The sequence below is a fragment of the Aquarana catesbeiana genome, linkage group LG02 (genome assembly GCF_042186555.1).
Source record: "Aquarana catesbeiana isolate 2022-GZ linkage group LG02, ASM4218655v1, whole genome shotgun sequence".
Lineage (NCBI taxonomy): Eukaryota > Metazoa > Chordata > Amphibia > Anura > Ranidae > Aquarana > Aquarana catesbeiana.
In genome coordinates this window covers 605,350,282-605,366,806 of record NC_133325.1, presented here as the reverse complement: position 1 = coordinate 605,366,806, position 16,525 = coordinate 605,350,282, and the positions used below count along the sequence as shown (strand labels likewise).

At 43.3% G+C, this 16,525-nt stretch overlaps 1 protein-coding gene across 3 annotated transcripts in view; it reads left to right on the top strand.

The window, feature by feature from the left end:
- The window catches only part of SYTL5 (synaptotagmin like 5), a 315,672-nt gene that overhangs the window by 15,438 nt on the left and 283,709 nt on the right, over positions 1-16,525 (top strand). The gene's annotated exons all lie outside the window — the stretch shown is intronic.

Here is a 16,525-nt window from a genome sequence, read left to right as displayed (position 1 = left end):
ACAGATCTGGTCAAGGTTACAAAAAAATTTCTGCTGCACTTAAGGTTCCTAAGAGCACGGTGGCCTCCATAATCCTTACATGGAAGACGTTTGGGACGACCAGTACCCTTCCTAGAGCTGGCCGTCCGGCGAATCTGAGCTATCAGGGGAGAAGAGCCTTGGTGAGAGAGGTAAAGAAGAACCCAAAGATCACTGTGGCTGAGCTCCAGAGATGCAGTCAGGAGATGGGAGAAAGTTGTAGAAAGTCAACCATCACTGCAGCCCTCCACCAGTCGGGGCTTTATGGCAGAATGGCCCGATGGAAGCCTCTCCTCAGTGCAAGACACATGAAAGCCCGCATGGCGTTCGCTAAAAAAACGCCTGAAGGACTCCACGATGGTGAGAAATAAGATTCCCTGGTCTGATGAGACCAAGATAGAACTTTTTGGCCTTAATTCTAAGCGGTATGTGTGGAGAAAACCAGGCACTGCTCATCACCTGTCCAATACAGTCCCAACAGTGAAGCATGGTGGTAGCAGCATCATGCTGTGGGGGTGTTTTTCAGCTGCAGGGACAGGACGACTGGTTGCAATCGATGGAAAGATGAATGCGGCCAAGTACAGGGATATCCTGGACGAAAACCTTCTCCAGAGTGCTCAGGACCTCGGACTGGGCCGAAGGTTTATCTTCCAACAAGACAATGACCCTAAGCACACAGCTAAAATAACGAAGGAGTGGCTTCACAACAACTCTGTGACTGTTCTTGAATGACCCAGCCAGAGCCCTGACTTAAAACCAATTGAGCATCTCTGGAGAGACCTAAAAATGGCTGTCCACCAACGTTTACCATCCAACCTGACAGAACTGGAGAGGATCTGCAAAGAGGAATGGCAGAGGATCCCCAAATCCAGGTGTGAAAAACTTGTTGCATCTTTCCCAAAAAGACTCATGGCTGTATTAGATCAAAAGGGTGCTTCTACTAAATACTGAGCAAAGGGTCTGAATACTTAGGGCCATGTGATATTTCAGTTTTTCTTTTTTAATAAATCTTCAAAAATGTCAACAATTCTGTGTTTTTCTGTCAATATGGGGTGCTGTGTGTACATTAATGAGGGAAAAAAAATGAACTTAAAGTGGTTGTAAAGATAAAAATTTTTTCACCTTAATGCATTCTATGCATTAAGGTGAAAAAACTTTTGACAGTACCGCCGCCCCCAGCCCCCCCGTTTTACTTACCTGACACCTCGAATCTTCGCTGCTCGTCCTCATTGCAGCTCAGCCTGGTCGCTGATTGGCTGCAGTGGATGGATTGAAAGCAGCGCAGCCATTGGCTCGCGCTGCTGTCAATCACATCCGATCCGATGACGCGGCGCGCCGGGGGGCGGGGCCGAGTGATACAGCGAGCGGCTATAGCCGCCGGCTGTATCACGGGAGCGCGCCCGCAAGCACTCACCACCATGCGAGGGAGCTCGCATTAAGGTGATAAATGCTTGCGGGGAGGAGCTGAAACAGCCGCCGAGGGACCCCAGAAGACCAGGTTCGGGGCCACTCTGCGCAGAACGAGCTGCACAGTGAAGGTAAGTATGATATGTTTGTTATTTAAAAAAAAAAAAAAATTACCTTTACAACCCCTTTAAATGATTTTAGCAAATGGCTGCAACATAACAAAATGTAAGGGGGTCTGAATACTTTCCGTCCCCACTATGATTTGTACAGGGGTATATAGATATATAGATATAATTTTACCCCTGTACAAATCATCAGTAAGACCTCATCTGGAATATGCAGTTCAGTTTTGGGCACCACTTCACAAAAAGGATATCGGGGAACTAGAGAAAGTGCAGAAAAAAGCAACAACACTAATAGGAGATATGGAGGAGCTCACCTATGAGGAAAGATTAGAGGAACTGAATTTATTCTCTCTTGCAGGGGCAGACTGACAACTCATTGGGGCCCTGGGCAATAAGACATCATGGGGTTCCTGTATCTCCGCCCATGTGTCCCACCCACACTCAAGCCACACCCACACAAAGCCCCACCTACATATGCCCACAAAGCTCCAACTACCCACATTACATGCATGTGTCACAGAATTTATCTACACTATTTCCAAATAAATGTTTATTATAGAAAATAAAAGTTTGGTTGTACTTCTCCTGTGGCTCACAAGTGTGCAGTCCATTCTGCACTCCTGTGACCCATCATTCAGCCGGTCCAGGCTGGGCAAAGATTACAGTTGGGATTCACCTAGATGCCTAGACTGGCAGCTGGCTCAGCCTCTCAGAGAGTCATTGAGAGCCTGAGCCGTTTGCTCTTGCCCCCTCCACAGCCCGGTGCTCCAGTGAATGCTGGGAAGGGCAGAGCAGAGAGACGGTGATTGACAGTTGACGGCTCTCTGCTCAGTGAAGGCTGAGAACTGGGCTATAAGTGATGTTTGATCTCTCAGACCAATGCTGCATCCATCTAGGTAAGTATACTTAATAAAAAAAAAAAAAACACATACAGTACTTCTCTTTTAACAGACTGGCATGTTGGAATTTCAGGTGGTTTTACTTACTGTCTCAAAATAGGTGGTTTCACACTGATGTAGAAAACATAATAAGCCAGCAACAGAAAATATAAAACACTGGAGTACACAAGAAACTACACAGAAGTTTAAAAACCCATAGAAAGAATTGTGGAGAATTGGTAATGGAATTGAATATCTAGTCTAGAGCCACAAAACTAAAAAAGAAAAACATTTTTTTTCTAAATGATTTGACTAGATTTTGTAAATCCCTTAACAATTTACATCATGGTGAATAAATCTTGTACTGAATACACCTCAAGCAATTTTAAACCCACAGTTTCAGTACAGATATTATATCATCTTTAATGTCAGTTAGTGTACCTCCCAGCCAGTGTCTGTTAGCACCAGATTGTCTGCCACACTATTATAGTTGAACTATAAGTCACTGATCACTGCTATTATCAGTATAGCATCTATAGCCACGTAAATTCCTGTATATAAACCATAGTTTGTAGATGCTATAACTTTCATGAAGGCCAATTAATATACTCTTATTGGGATTTTTTCTTACCAAAGACATGTAGCAGAATATATTTTGGCCTAAATTTATGAAGAAATTTTATTCTTCGATTTTGTTATTAGATATGGTTTATAGCAGAAAGTAGAAAATATTAGGTATTTTTTTAATAAATGTTTGGTCTTTTTTCATTTAAATAATAAAAAACCCATTGGTGATCAAATACCACCAAAAGAAAGCTTTATTTGTGTGAAAGAAATGATATAAATTTCATTTGGGTACAGTGATGCATGACTGTGCAATTGTCAGTTAAAGTAGCCGAATAGCAAAAAATGGCCTGGTCATGAAGGGGGTATAACCTTCTGGAGGTCAAATGGTTAAACTGGATTTTAGTGCAAACAAACACATCATAACCAATTATTTTGTTAAATATAAAAGATTGGGTTGCTTTGAGTAAATAGATGCCAAACATGTCAAGTCCTAAAACTGAGCACACCTTTGGAATCATAGAAAACTATGGTAACCAAAATTCTCCATAGGTGATGCTTTAACCACTTCCGGACCGTGGCAAGCCGATATACGTCTTAAGTTTGAAGAGTAATATCGTTGTTATGGCAGCAGCTAGCTGCCATAATCCCGGTATCCTCTTCTTCGGCCAGGGGTCCGCTTTCCAATAACAGTGGTCTTTGCGACGGATTCGCCGCAAGATCAGGAGCCACGCTCCTGTGCCCTCCGCCGCTTACTGGAACCATCAGCAGCAGCGGAGGCGATCGGATCTTCACCCTTGCTGAGTATGGAGATGAGTGAGGGGAAGATAGCCCCCACCCGTCTCCATAACATTGCAGGGCGGAAGTGACATCAAAACGTCATTTCCGCCCACAGCACTTAAAGGGCCTTTTTTTTTTAAATAACAAAAAAATGTTTTTTTAAATTGCATCTTAGTGTAAATATGAGATCTGAGGTGTTTTTGGCCACAGATCTCATATTTAAGAGGTCCTGTCATGCCTTTTTTCTATTACAAGGGATGTTTACATTCTTTGTAATAGGAATAAAAGTGACACAATTTTTTTTTTAAACTGTGTTATTATATAGAAAAAAAAAAAAAAAGGCGCATGCGCGGGACTTCCGGGAAGAAGCACTGAACGGGAGCTCCGTCCCGGCCGAGCCTTCCGTGATCCCCAGAAGCAATTTTCGTTAGCGGAACCTCTCTTACTTGACACCCCACAGCAGAGGAGGGTAGGGGGCACAGTTACTGATGCAGAACCGCGCTCAGAAACCAGCGGTTAATCGGCAACTCACCTACGGCCTGCTCGCCTCCACTTCTCCCAAGATGGCGACCGCGGCCTCTCCCCACAGAAACACAGAAGAGGGAGACTCCATCGCAGACATCCCTGCAGATGACCAGCCTGCCACCACTACACCGGAGCCCTCTGTGAGTACTAAGCCTCCTAAGAACATATATCCCAACAGTACAGATTCCCTCTTCAACAGAGCCCTGTCTGATATGCTGCATTTCCCCACAAAGCATGCCATCACCCCACCCTCAGCCACACAACAGGCTGCCCCCCTCAACTCTCCCCACCAGACTGACATGGCTCAACTACTGAACTGCTTTTCAGAGATGCTAGCTGCAGGCCTGGCTCAGAATGCCACGCAAATTACTACATCTATAAAGGCTGATTTACAGAGCTTGGGGGCTCGCATTGATGTGATTGAACAAGCAGTTGACCACACAGTAGCACGCACCAATCAGAACACTGACTGCATTCAATTGCTGCAAGACCAACTTGATATTGCATTAGGGAAGATCGACGATTTGGAAAATCGCAATCGGAGATGTAACTTCCGCATAAGAGGCATCCCTGAGGCGGTAACTAATGTACACGACACAGTGAAGCTTTTCATGAAAGAACTTATCCCAGACATCTCTGACCAAAAATTAGAGATTGACAGGGCCCACAGAGCGCTGCAACCACCCAGACAGGATGGTCTCCCAAGGGACATAGTCGTTAAACCTCACTATTATGAGACCAAAGAGGAAATTATGAAAAGGTCCCGCAACCTGGATAATTTATCCTTTCAAGGAAGTAAGATCCAAGTTTTTGCAGATATTTCCAAGACCACAATTTTAAAGAGGAGAGCCCTAAAACCCCTTCTCGAAATCCTCTCGCAAAGATCAATTAAGTACCGTTGGTCCTTCCCATTTCGCCTTCTGTTTCAACACAAAGAAAGATCATATGGCTTTTCTTCTTTCCAAGAGGGTGAACATCTATTCCTGAGACTAGGATTCATCACTCAAGAAGCTTCCCCCCAGGAACCGCCATCCAAGCCAAGCTCATCTAAGAGGCCTCCGCCGTGCAGCCCCATCACTCCTATCTGGAACAAACAGCAAACGAAGCGCCACCGTGAATCCTTCCCACCCAGATGATCCCATCTCCGTCTGTCCCTTCAAGGGATGTGCTGATAATTTTTCCCCTCCAGGACCCTCCCCTTGATTGAGGGGCAACTGGGTACATTGTGTACACCCCATTTGAATCTCCTCACTTATTCACGAGATCAACAATACTTCTCCGCACTCTCCTCACTGGGCTTTTCACTGAGAAGATGGAAGAAGCCTACCCCGCATCCTTTGACTTTTTTTACATTTTTTTTTTTTTTTTTTTTTTTTTTTTTTTTTTGGAACTCCTCACCAGTCTTTTTGATGGATTGTCCTAGTGGTTACATTGGGTTCTAGCGACTCTAGGGCATAAATTCATATCCCAGACTACCACCCCTCCCCCTCCTCCCCCTCCATTTCCCTTTCCCTGCCTTTCCCCCCCCTCCCCGATTACTCGTAGGCTGAAACTTACTGCATGCCTTGTCCAGGTATTTTTCTGCAATGTAGTGAGGTATGCCTGTTCCTCTTAGAGGGTATGTTCAAGGTTCTATATATGTTCTCTTTTATTTTAGTACACTTGTAAGAGAATTCATTCTCCATATTTTTGAGGTTCCATTTTTCCCCTAGTATTGGGGACCCGGCGGCTCGGCTGGGCTAGTATTGCCACTCCTTCTGTTGGGACCAGGGGGGTTTTCCTCCTGGTTACATCAGACATACAACCTCGGCTGAGGTTGCTTTTGTTTTTCTGAGACCCCCCGTTTTTCTTTTCGGGTCTTGGATTCGAACTGAACTTATTAGTCCAGTTCCTTGGTTTACTAGGCATTAAGCCTGGTCTTTCTTGATTTTTGTAGTTTGCTCATATTAATTATTTTCTCCTTTTTTCCTTTTTTTCTTATCACCACCCTCTTTTCCTCTCCTTTCTCTTTCTCCCTCCATTTATTTCAGGAATGTGCACAGGAGACCATCATTACCCGGAGTCCTCCGCTGCAGCTTCGAGGTCCCCCTCCCAGACTCAAAATCGCTTCAACTAGGAACCAGGTAGGTTCACACCAAATGCACCAGTTTTACCCCTCCTGTGGCTATGGCTGACTCTCCTCCTCTTCAGAAGGCTCTCAAGATTGCCTCTCACAACACCCAAGGGCTCAACTCCCCAGTCAAAAGGCGTAAAGCCTTTCAAAGTTACAACTCCAGAGGATTAAATATAGTTCTTCTTCAGGAAACCCATTTTCCTCCAAATTACTCCCCCACTTTTCTACACAACAAATACCCCACTTTCTTCCTTGCAAACGCTGGCGAGAAAAAACGGGGGGTAGCCGTCCTATTCTCTAAACAGACCCCATTTTCACACACTAAGACCATCAAAGATAATGAGGGGAGATATATTTTAGTCAAAGGTACCATTGAAGGTAACCTCTACACCATTATATCCTATTATGCGCCCAACAAAGGCCAAGCTAAATTCTTCTCCTCCTTACTTGCTACACTCTCTCCCCACTTTGAAGGAAGGGTGATTATGGGTGGGGATTCCAACATCACGTTTGATCAGATCCTCGACAAATCGAATTTAGGGATCCCTCACTTTAAAAAACCCCCCAAACAGAGCCTCCAGATTGCTAGAATGCTCCACTCCTTAGGTCTAATTGATACATGGAGGGAACTCAATCCAACGACGAAGGACTATACACACTACTCAGCTCCTCATAAGACCTATGCTAGAATTGACCATGTTTTCATGTCAAACTCTGATATACACTCTGCTAATCATGCCTCTATCCTAGACGTTCCATGGTCTGATCACTCCCTAGTAACCCTAAAATTATCCAACTCGTTATCTCCCTCCGGCTCTCGTCTTTGGCGCCTAAATGAAAAGATTTTGTCTAACCCGGTCCATTGCACCTTATTGGAGAAGGATATAAAAGAATATTTTTTGATTAATGACACTGAAGAAATCTCCCCTAGTACTCTCTGGAATGCCCACAAAGCGGTAATTAGAGGGAAACTGATACAATTCTCTGCCAAATTAAAGCGTGAACGGCAAGCAGATATCCTAAATCTAGAGAAAGAGTTCAAGGCTCTCAGTAATTCCCATAAACAAAATCCCAATCCTATCACTCTCTCTAAACTTGACGCAGTAAGACTGTCCCTTAATTCAGCCTTGACCTCCAATGCGGATAAGCACCTTCATTGGCTTAGCGGTAGCTTCTATTTGCGCGCGAACAAATTTGGCCCCCAGTTAGCGGCCAAATTAACCCCCAAACATAGATCCTTTGCCCTACCCAAAATAAAATCTCAGTCAGGCTCACTCACCCAAAACCCAAATAAGATACTAACGACTTTTCAATCATTTTATGCCAACCTTTATTCCGATGATTGCCCAATCTATCAACAGAAAATAGACGCATTTCTCGAGAAAATTACACTGCCCAAAATTTCTGAATCTCATCGCTCCATTTTAGAATCACCATTTCAAGAATCAGAGATCCGAGCGGTCATTAAAGACCTCAGAAAAGATTCTGCCCCAGGCCCGGACGGGTTTTCAAATTTCTACTACAAAACTTTTATAGATACTCTCTCTCCGTATCTGGTTCGCCTCTTTAACTCCTTAAGCAAATCCTCCCCCTTGGATCCTGACGCCAATTTGGCCCTCATCTCGGTCATTCCTAAACCGGGTAAAGAACCCAGTGAAGTGAGCAATTACAGACCTATTTCATTAATTAATAACGACCTTAAAATCATGACGAAAATATTATCAAACAGACTAGCTTCTTTTATAGGTTCATACATACATAAGGACCAAGTGGGGTTTATACCAGGGAGACAGGGCCCGGACCAGATACGGAGAGCAATAAATGCAATTTCCTTAATGAAATCTGGGTGGGATGGGGGCCCCCCTCAGGAGGGCCTCCTCCTCTCCATTGATCTTCAAAAAGCGTTTGACACGGTGGCCTGGCCCTACCTCTTTACGATTTTACGTAAATGGGGCTTTGGCCCAAACTTCATGAACGTTTTGGAAGCTCTATATCACCAACCTACAGCACAGGTTAGAATACAGGGATACCTCTCAGATAAATTCCCCATACAGAAGGGAACGAGGCAGGGATGTCCCCTATCCCCTCTTCTCTTCGCGATGGCTATCGAGTCCTTAGCCATCGCGATAAGACATCACCCGGACATTCATGGAGTCCGTTGCGGACAATCTATCCACAAATGCGCTTTATTTGCGGATGATGTTCTCTTGTTCCTAACATCCCCCTTAATTTCCACCCCCAACTTAATTCAACTTTTACACAACTTTGAACTAGCTTCCGGACTTAAAGTCAATGTCTCCAAATCAGTCGCCCTCAATGTATCCGTCCCACAGGACATTGTTCAAAATTTAAGAAATAAATTTCCATTTTCGTGGAACTCAACCTCCATCCCTTATCTCGGCATCAACCTCACGTCCAGTATAGATTTAATGTTTAAACATAATTTTCTCCCTATGTTTAAAAAACTCACGGATGATCTGACCCAGTGGTCACTTTATAAACTCTCCTGGCTAGGCAAAGTGAACGCGGTCAAAATGACGCTTCTACCTAGGATTTTATATCTCTTTCGCTCCCTACCCATTCCGGTCCCCAAATCACACGTTCAACGCTTACAATCTGCTATCATTCGCTTTATTTGGGACAATAAAGGCCACAGGTTCTCTAAAGAGGTTCTATTTAGACCCAGAAAGAAGGGAGGCCTAGGGGTACCTAACATATGGTGGTATTATCAGGCAGCGCAGTTAAGCCAATTTTCCACAATTTACATGAAAGGATTCAAACCAGATTGGGTGAACATGGAACGAGAGGCGGTCCCTAATTTCACCTTAGATTATCTACTCTGGAACATCCCCAAAAAACGTCCCCCTATACTAGCTCCCACATTGTCCCACTCCATGAAGTTATGTGACACCCTCCATAAACTAACACCCCTCATTTCAACTTGGCACCCACTTGCACATATCTTCAGGAACCCTAACTTTCCCCCTGGCTTAGACATCCGATCCTTCAAATGGTGGCTAGATAAAGGCCTATACAGGATCGGACAATTCTTTAACGCTAATGGTCCCCTCACTTTAACATATTGTACCACTAAACTTGAAATGCCCTCAAATGAGAAATTCAGGTTTCTCCAATTATCACATTTTTTGAACCGGATATGGAAGAGTGGTGAGAACCATCTATCAGTTACGCCCTATGAACAATGGTGCTCTTCAGCCTTAGACACAAGAGGGGGTATCTCTCTTATTTACTCATCCCTAGCGGAACCCACAGAGAAAGCAGCATATATGTTGAGCTGGGAGCGGGACCTTGACTTCAGTTGGGAATTGGACACGTGGCATTCTAACTTTGCCCGCTCCTTCAGAGGTATTGTGAACACATCCCTAAATGAAGCGGGCCTGAAAACCATTACACGCTGGTATATGGTTCCTTCACGACTGGCCAAAATCTATCCGCAAACATCACCTCTTTGTTTTAGAGGTTGCAACCACAGAGGCACTCTTTTGCACATACTATGGGAATGCCCTAAAATCAGAATGTTCTGGAATAAGATATTCTCCCTCATCCGCAGAACATGCGGGTGCGCACTAAAACAGGATCCAGTTATTGCTCTGCTTAATGGCCCCATTCCCAAAACATCCAAGCATACTCAGAAGTTGATTCAGTTTATTCTCTTGGGTGCTAAAATGACTATAACCCGATCTTGGAAATCACCGAAAGTGTCTGCTCGAGCGGCCAAACAAAAAATTTCTTGGATTATGCTGCAAGAAAAGATATCTAGCACTATACTAGATACCCTGGACAAATTCAAGGCTATCTGGGAACCTTGGGCTACTCTCATCGGACTTCCCCTGTATGTGTAAACGATAGGTCTCAATTGTCGCCCCTTTTTGGACGGCCCCTAATTTCTTTCTCCTAGTGGTCTCCTGTGCACTTCCTATCCTTTACTCTTTATGTTTCGCTATTCTCTTCAACCACCTCTTCCCCTCTCCTTTTTCGTTTCTCTCCCCTTCTTTCTCTCCTTCTTTCATCTTTCAGCTTCTTTTTATTATTATATTATTTTTTCAGGCTCTCGGTATTCTGCACCTTGTTTGATATTAGCCTGAAAGTTGTTCTCAGGGTAGACCCTGGGAAAGGGTTTTCCCCTGTTTATTAAACACACTTGATCATGGTCCTGTTTAAGGGACTATGGCTTACCCTACCTTGAGAGAATTCAACCCAATAGCTCGACTCTTTGACTACTTACAGATTGTTTATATATGTTTTTATTGTAATATTCATCTGTACCTCAGATATAACTCCCCTTTTTTCTTTTTTTTTTTTTTTTTTTTTTTTTTTTTTTTTGTTTTTTTTTTTTTTTACCTACATACTCCCTCACATTAGGTATCGAAGTGGGCGTGGGGATTCCCAGCTAGCCAGAGCAGTTAGTTCCCATATGGGGCTCTGGCGGCGGTAATTCCTAAGTCCAAAGCGATTGGTAACTTTTTCTCTAATTTTAATATAGTCTTTTCATTTTTACCCTCAAGATAAGGGTATAGGAAGATCTGCTGTAGTCATTCTTTGTAAGTGCTGTACTATTATTACTCTATGTACACGATGAGCATTTTATTCTTATTTCTTTCTCTGTCTCGATGTATTTTCTTGTTTTTTCAAATAAACTTTATTTTAAAACCCAAAAAAAAAAAAAAAAAAAAAAAAAAAAAAAAAAAAAGGTAAAATAAATAAGAAAAAAAATTTTTTTTAAATGTGCCCCGTCCCGCTTGCGTGCAGAAGCAAACGAAAATGGTGTTCAAACTACACATGTGAGGTATCACCACGATCAGTAGAGTGAGAGCAATAATTCCAGCCCCAGACCTCCTCTGTAACTCAAAACATGCAACCTGTAGAATTTTTTAAAGGTTGCCTATGGAGATTTTTAAGGGTAAAACTTTGTCGCCATTCCACGAGCGGGCCAATTTTGAAGCATGACATGTTAGGTATCAATTTACTCACCGTAACATTATCTTTCACAATATAAAAAAAAATGGGCTAACTTTACTGTTGTCTTATTTTTATGATTCAAAAAAAGTGTATTTTTTCCAAAAAAAGTGCACTTGTAAGACCGCCGCGCAAATACGGTGTGGCAGAAAGTATTGCAACGACCACCATTTTATTCTCTAGGGTGTTAGAGAAAAAATGTATAATGTTTGGGGGTTCTAAGTAATTTTCTAGCAAAAAAAAATGTTTTTAACTTGTAAACAACACATCTTAAAAAGAGGCTCAGTCCTTAAGTGGTTAAAGTGGATGTAAACCCAATTTCATAATTTCTAAATTACTTCCATAGTGCTAAACTATAAGGATATATATGCCTCCTGCATGTATCCTTACCTGTCAAATATCTCCCCTTTAGCTGTTTGGAGCCCTGCAATACTCCGGATTCTGTGGGCAGGTCTGTTGTCCAGGGCTCGGTGGGTGGAGTTGTGATGTCAGTAGACTCCCCGCCCACCTCTACACTACCCTTGGCCAGGCATTGATATTTCTTACACTGGACTTCTGCTGGTCTTGTGGATTATAACCCATGATTACTAACATCCAGTCAAAACTCAGGAAAGTCACCACATGATTTCAGCATGCCCAATCATGCTGAGGTGTGGAGCAGCCAATCCTGGGAGAGCTGGAGAAGAAGGGAGGGGTGATGTGAAGTACACAGAATGCCTCTCTCACACTCTTTCGTGAGATAAGGAAATCACCTGTCACTCACAGCAAGGGGGGGAATGACACCTATTTCTCTGTGTGTCTGTTATTATCTTACTGAAGAAAGATAAGAGGATTGCTCAGAGCTGGATTAACGCTTTGTGGCAAGACTGGGCACAGATGAATGACATCCTCTGCTGTAACAGATATGAGTCTTAATGAAAACATTTTTGGGGGTTTACATCCACTTTAATTAGAGCATATGAAAAAAGGAGAGGAGTAACAAACCACTGGACTTTTAAGGTGCCAAAATTCAATCAATTTTATTATAAAAATCAAAATTGATAAAAAATTCCTTGTTATGTCACTTGTTCAATTCATAAGCAAATACAGACACTATCGCTCTACATGTTTCGCTTCAAAAGAGCTTCTTCAGGAAACTCAAGAATGCTGTATGAATTAAATGCTATAAATGAAAAAACATAGGAAAAATTACATAAAGTTCTGGACAGAATGTTACATCTATCACAATATTGGTATACATGAGTACACAGTAAAGATGGACCTACCGGATATATTTGAACCTGGGTTAGTCAATAAGCTTTACAGGTTATCTGTTTAGAGTTAACGTGGTTGTATAGCCTTAAGGATTTCACCTTAATGCATTCTATGCATTAAGGTAAAAAACCTTCTGTGCTGCAAAATCCCCCACAGACCCCCCCCCCCCCCTTTTTTTTTTTCTAACCTAAGCCCAATCCGATCTGATCTAGCGATGTGCACAAAATCAGCAGCTCCAGCTGCTGTCTCTCCCCTCATTGGACAGATTGATAGCAATCAATTCCTGTGACTGAGTCCTGCTGTCTGTGTCAATGGACGCAGCAGTTGGGCTTCGGAGTGAGCACGCACAGGTGCCCCCATGGAAAGCTGCTTTCCATGGGGGCACCTGACAAAAAGGAGGGGCCTGGAGTGCTGGCGGGAGACCCCAGAAGAAGAGGATCGGGGCTGCTCTGTGCAAAAGCATTGCACAGAGCAGGTAAGTATCACATGTTTGCTATTTTAATTTAAAAAAAAGCTTATAATCACTTTAACTATGAATTATGGCCCTAGAATTGTTGCTCTGACTTAAACATTCCCGATGATACCATACCATTGATGTTTATATACATGTGCTCGCCCTGGATGAACCATTTTTATAAGGTGTGTGGGTTCAAGGACGTGCTTTAAAAAAATGTTTTAATTATTTATTTTCTTGCACTTTTTTAGAGGAGGTCCAGCTCAGCCCCCCCTCCCCCCACGGAAATGAAAAGTCACTGTCCAGGAAGCCCATGATGTCGGCACCCCAGCCGATCTTTGGAATGCATTCCTGGTAATGGAACCCGGCAGTGAAGCCTTTTGGCTTCTCAGACGGTTCTCTACTGCACATGTGCAAAACGTGCTGTGCCTTTTAATTGGTCTGGTGGCAGAAGAAGGAAGAAGGGGCTGTCCCAGGAGTGGGGAATGGTACCTGTCAAAAACAGGTACCTGTTCCCACCCCTCCCCCCTGACAGGTGCCAAATGTGGCACCGGAGGGGGAGAGGAGATGGATAAGCGGAAGTTCCACTTTTAAATGGAACTCCACTTTAAGATAGTTATCCATATGTGATAGCATGGGTAGGTGACAGGTACTATTAGACCCCCAATATCTCTCACTAAGTGCTATATACTGTATAACACTGATATCTGTACCTTGAGTTCTATTCCCTATATGTAACACTGATATTTGTTCACTGAGTGGAATTCAGTGTACAGATATCAGTGTGCACTCAGTGTAGATGTCAATCTGTGTACAGATATCAGTGTGTTGTGCACTCAGTGTATAGAAATCAGGGTTAAAGGGTAGGGATAGGAAATAGCACCTGGTGGATGGGCACTGGGCAGGAACACTCAGCCTGGCCGGTATACATTAAAGCAGAGTGATCACATTACTGACCTGCACACAATGCAGGTTCCTCCGAGATCGGCCGCTCTGCAGTGCACTCTGCCACCTCCAGCTCCAAGTTCAGCACCGAGTACAACTTACTGTCCCCCATGGCAGGGATGCGGACTGTGGCCCCGCCCCTCTGCTGAACTGCCTAGGAGGAGAGGTGGCCAGAGTGACTGCCGCTGCCCAGATCCCCGTGTCTTCTCCCAGCGTTGCATCATCGGCTGGCAGGGATGCTATGGTTCACTGCCTGCTCTTTTCTGGATAATAATCTGTGGGCATCTCTAGGGGCGGACTGAGCCTCTCATGGGACCCCCTACTGACCCCCGAATGGTCAGTCCAACCCTGCTCTCTTGAGAAGAGGAGATTAAGGGGGATATGATCAACATGTACAAATACATAAGGGGTCCATATAGTGATCCTGAGTTGAGTTATTTAAAGCCTTTGTTAATCTAAAAAAGAAAAACAGAGTCTGTTCCTTTAAAGCATGTTACACAGCACAGTGCTTGGGGTGTGTAATTTGGCCCCCTGTAACACCTGTAATACCTGGCTGATCCTGCCTGGCTATACCCTCCCCTCTGCAAACAGACCACAATAATCATGGCTGCTGAGCCCCTGACATTGTGGTCTGTTTGTGTGCCTCTGTCATCCACAGACTACTCTCCTGTGCCTTGTCTCCTCTGTACTCCTCCACCCCCCCTCCCCGCTTTGCATGTCACCTAGTGACAGTGCTTCCCCATCCCCCTCCTGCTGCAGGAATAAAAAATATATCTATATACTATCCGTTCTGTATGCTAATAGCATACAGAACGGATATGTATAGTGTATATTACTGCAAGTGGGTTAACAACCACTTTAAGGTCATTACAGAGGACAAGGGGCACTCTTTATGTCTGGAGGAAAAGAGATTTAATCGCCAAATACACCAAATACAGAAAGGTTTAGTAAGAGCTGTGAAAATGTGGAATAGACTTACTCAAGAACTGGTTCCGGCCAGCTCAGTAGATTGCTTTAAAAAAGGACTGGATTCTTTCCTAAATGTACGGTACATAATATATCTGGAGACTAACATTTATAGGTAAAGCCTCTCGGGGAATCGGGAAGGGTTTTGTTCCCCAGCTGAAGCAAATTGGATCAAGCTTTGCTGTTTAGTTTTTGCCTTAAGCCTTGTACACACGGTACGATTGTTGGCCAACTGAGCGTCTGATTTTTGTCAAAAGGGCGTATGGCCAGGATCTTGTCTTGCATACTAACGGTACACAATTGTCATGCCACAAGCACGAACATAGTGACGTACTACAAGAAATTTCAGCTCTTGAGCGCCACCCTTTGGGCCTCTTCTGCGAACTAATTTCGTGTTTGGTGAGCATTGATTCCAAGCCTGTGTGTTTGTACTTTTGACTTTTGTGTGACGGATTTGTGTACTGACCATACGAAAATCTGACGTCAAACCGTTGTCCGCCGAAAATGTACTAGCCTGTCATCCAACATTTGTTGGCCGAAAGTTGAACAACAATTGTCAAAAGGAGTGTACCAACGGTAAGATTTTAGGACAACAGTCTGTCAACAGACAATCCCCTGCCAACAATCGAACCGTGTGTGTCTTTACTCTGGATCAATCGACTGTGGGTATAGGATTGTGTATATGGGATTGTATGATTTTTTTTGCTTCTTCCCTTTTATAGGTTGAACTAGATAGACTTGTCTTTTTACAACCTAACTATGTAAATATATATATATATAATTTTTTTTTTTGGCTTTTTTTTTTTATTGTGTTATGCCCCGCACACACGGTCGGATTTTCCGATGGACATTGTCCGATCGGAGCGTGTTGTCGGAAATTCCGACCGTGTGTGGGCTCCATCGGACATTTTCCATCGGATTTTCCGACATACAAAGTTGGACAGCAGGAGATAAAATTTTCCGACAACAAAATCCGATCGCGTCAATTCGGGCCGTGTCTGGCCTGTTCCGACGCACAAAGTGCCACGCATGCTCAGAAGAAATTCCGACACGGGACAGCTCGTTCTGGTAAACTTAGCGTTCGCAATGGATACAGCACTTTCGTCACGCTGCAATGTTCAAAATGGTTTAATACAGCGCACTCTCTTCTTCTTTATAATGTGACAAGAATTAAGTAGTTTTGCTGCTCATATTCACACACACTTCTCACAAACTTCTTTCGTTACTATTTATCGGGATTCCCTCAATATATTTTGATTTCTCACATCTGACAACATATTTTTTTTTTTTTTTTTTGACTTTAATGTAGAATCTTTTTTTGTGTTTCTCTTTTTTAATTTTTTTTTTTGGTGATTTTGATTTGTACTCCCGAAAATGTTTGTGTGTTTTTTGTGACAAGTTCCCACAACACCATTGATATGTTGTTCTATTTAATCTGTAGGAGATTGTTTGGTGTTGTTGTCCCTTGTTAATTTCACATTTTATGTTAGAAATGTACCTGAATCGTCACCAACAAACT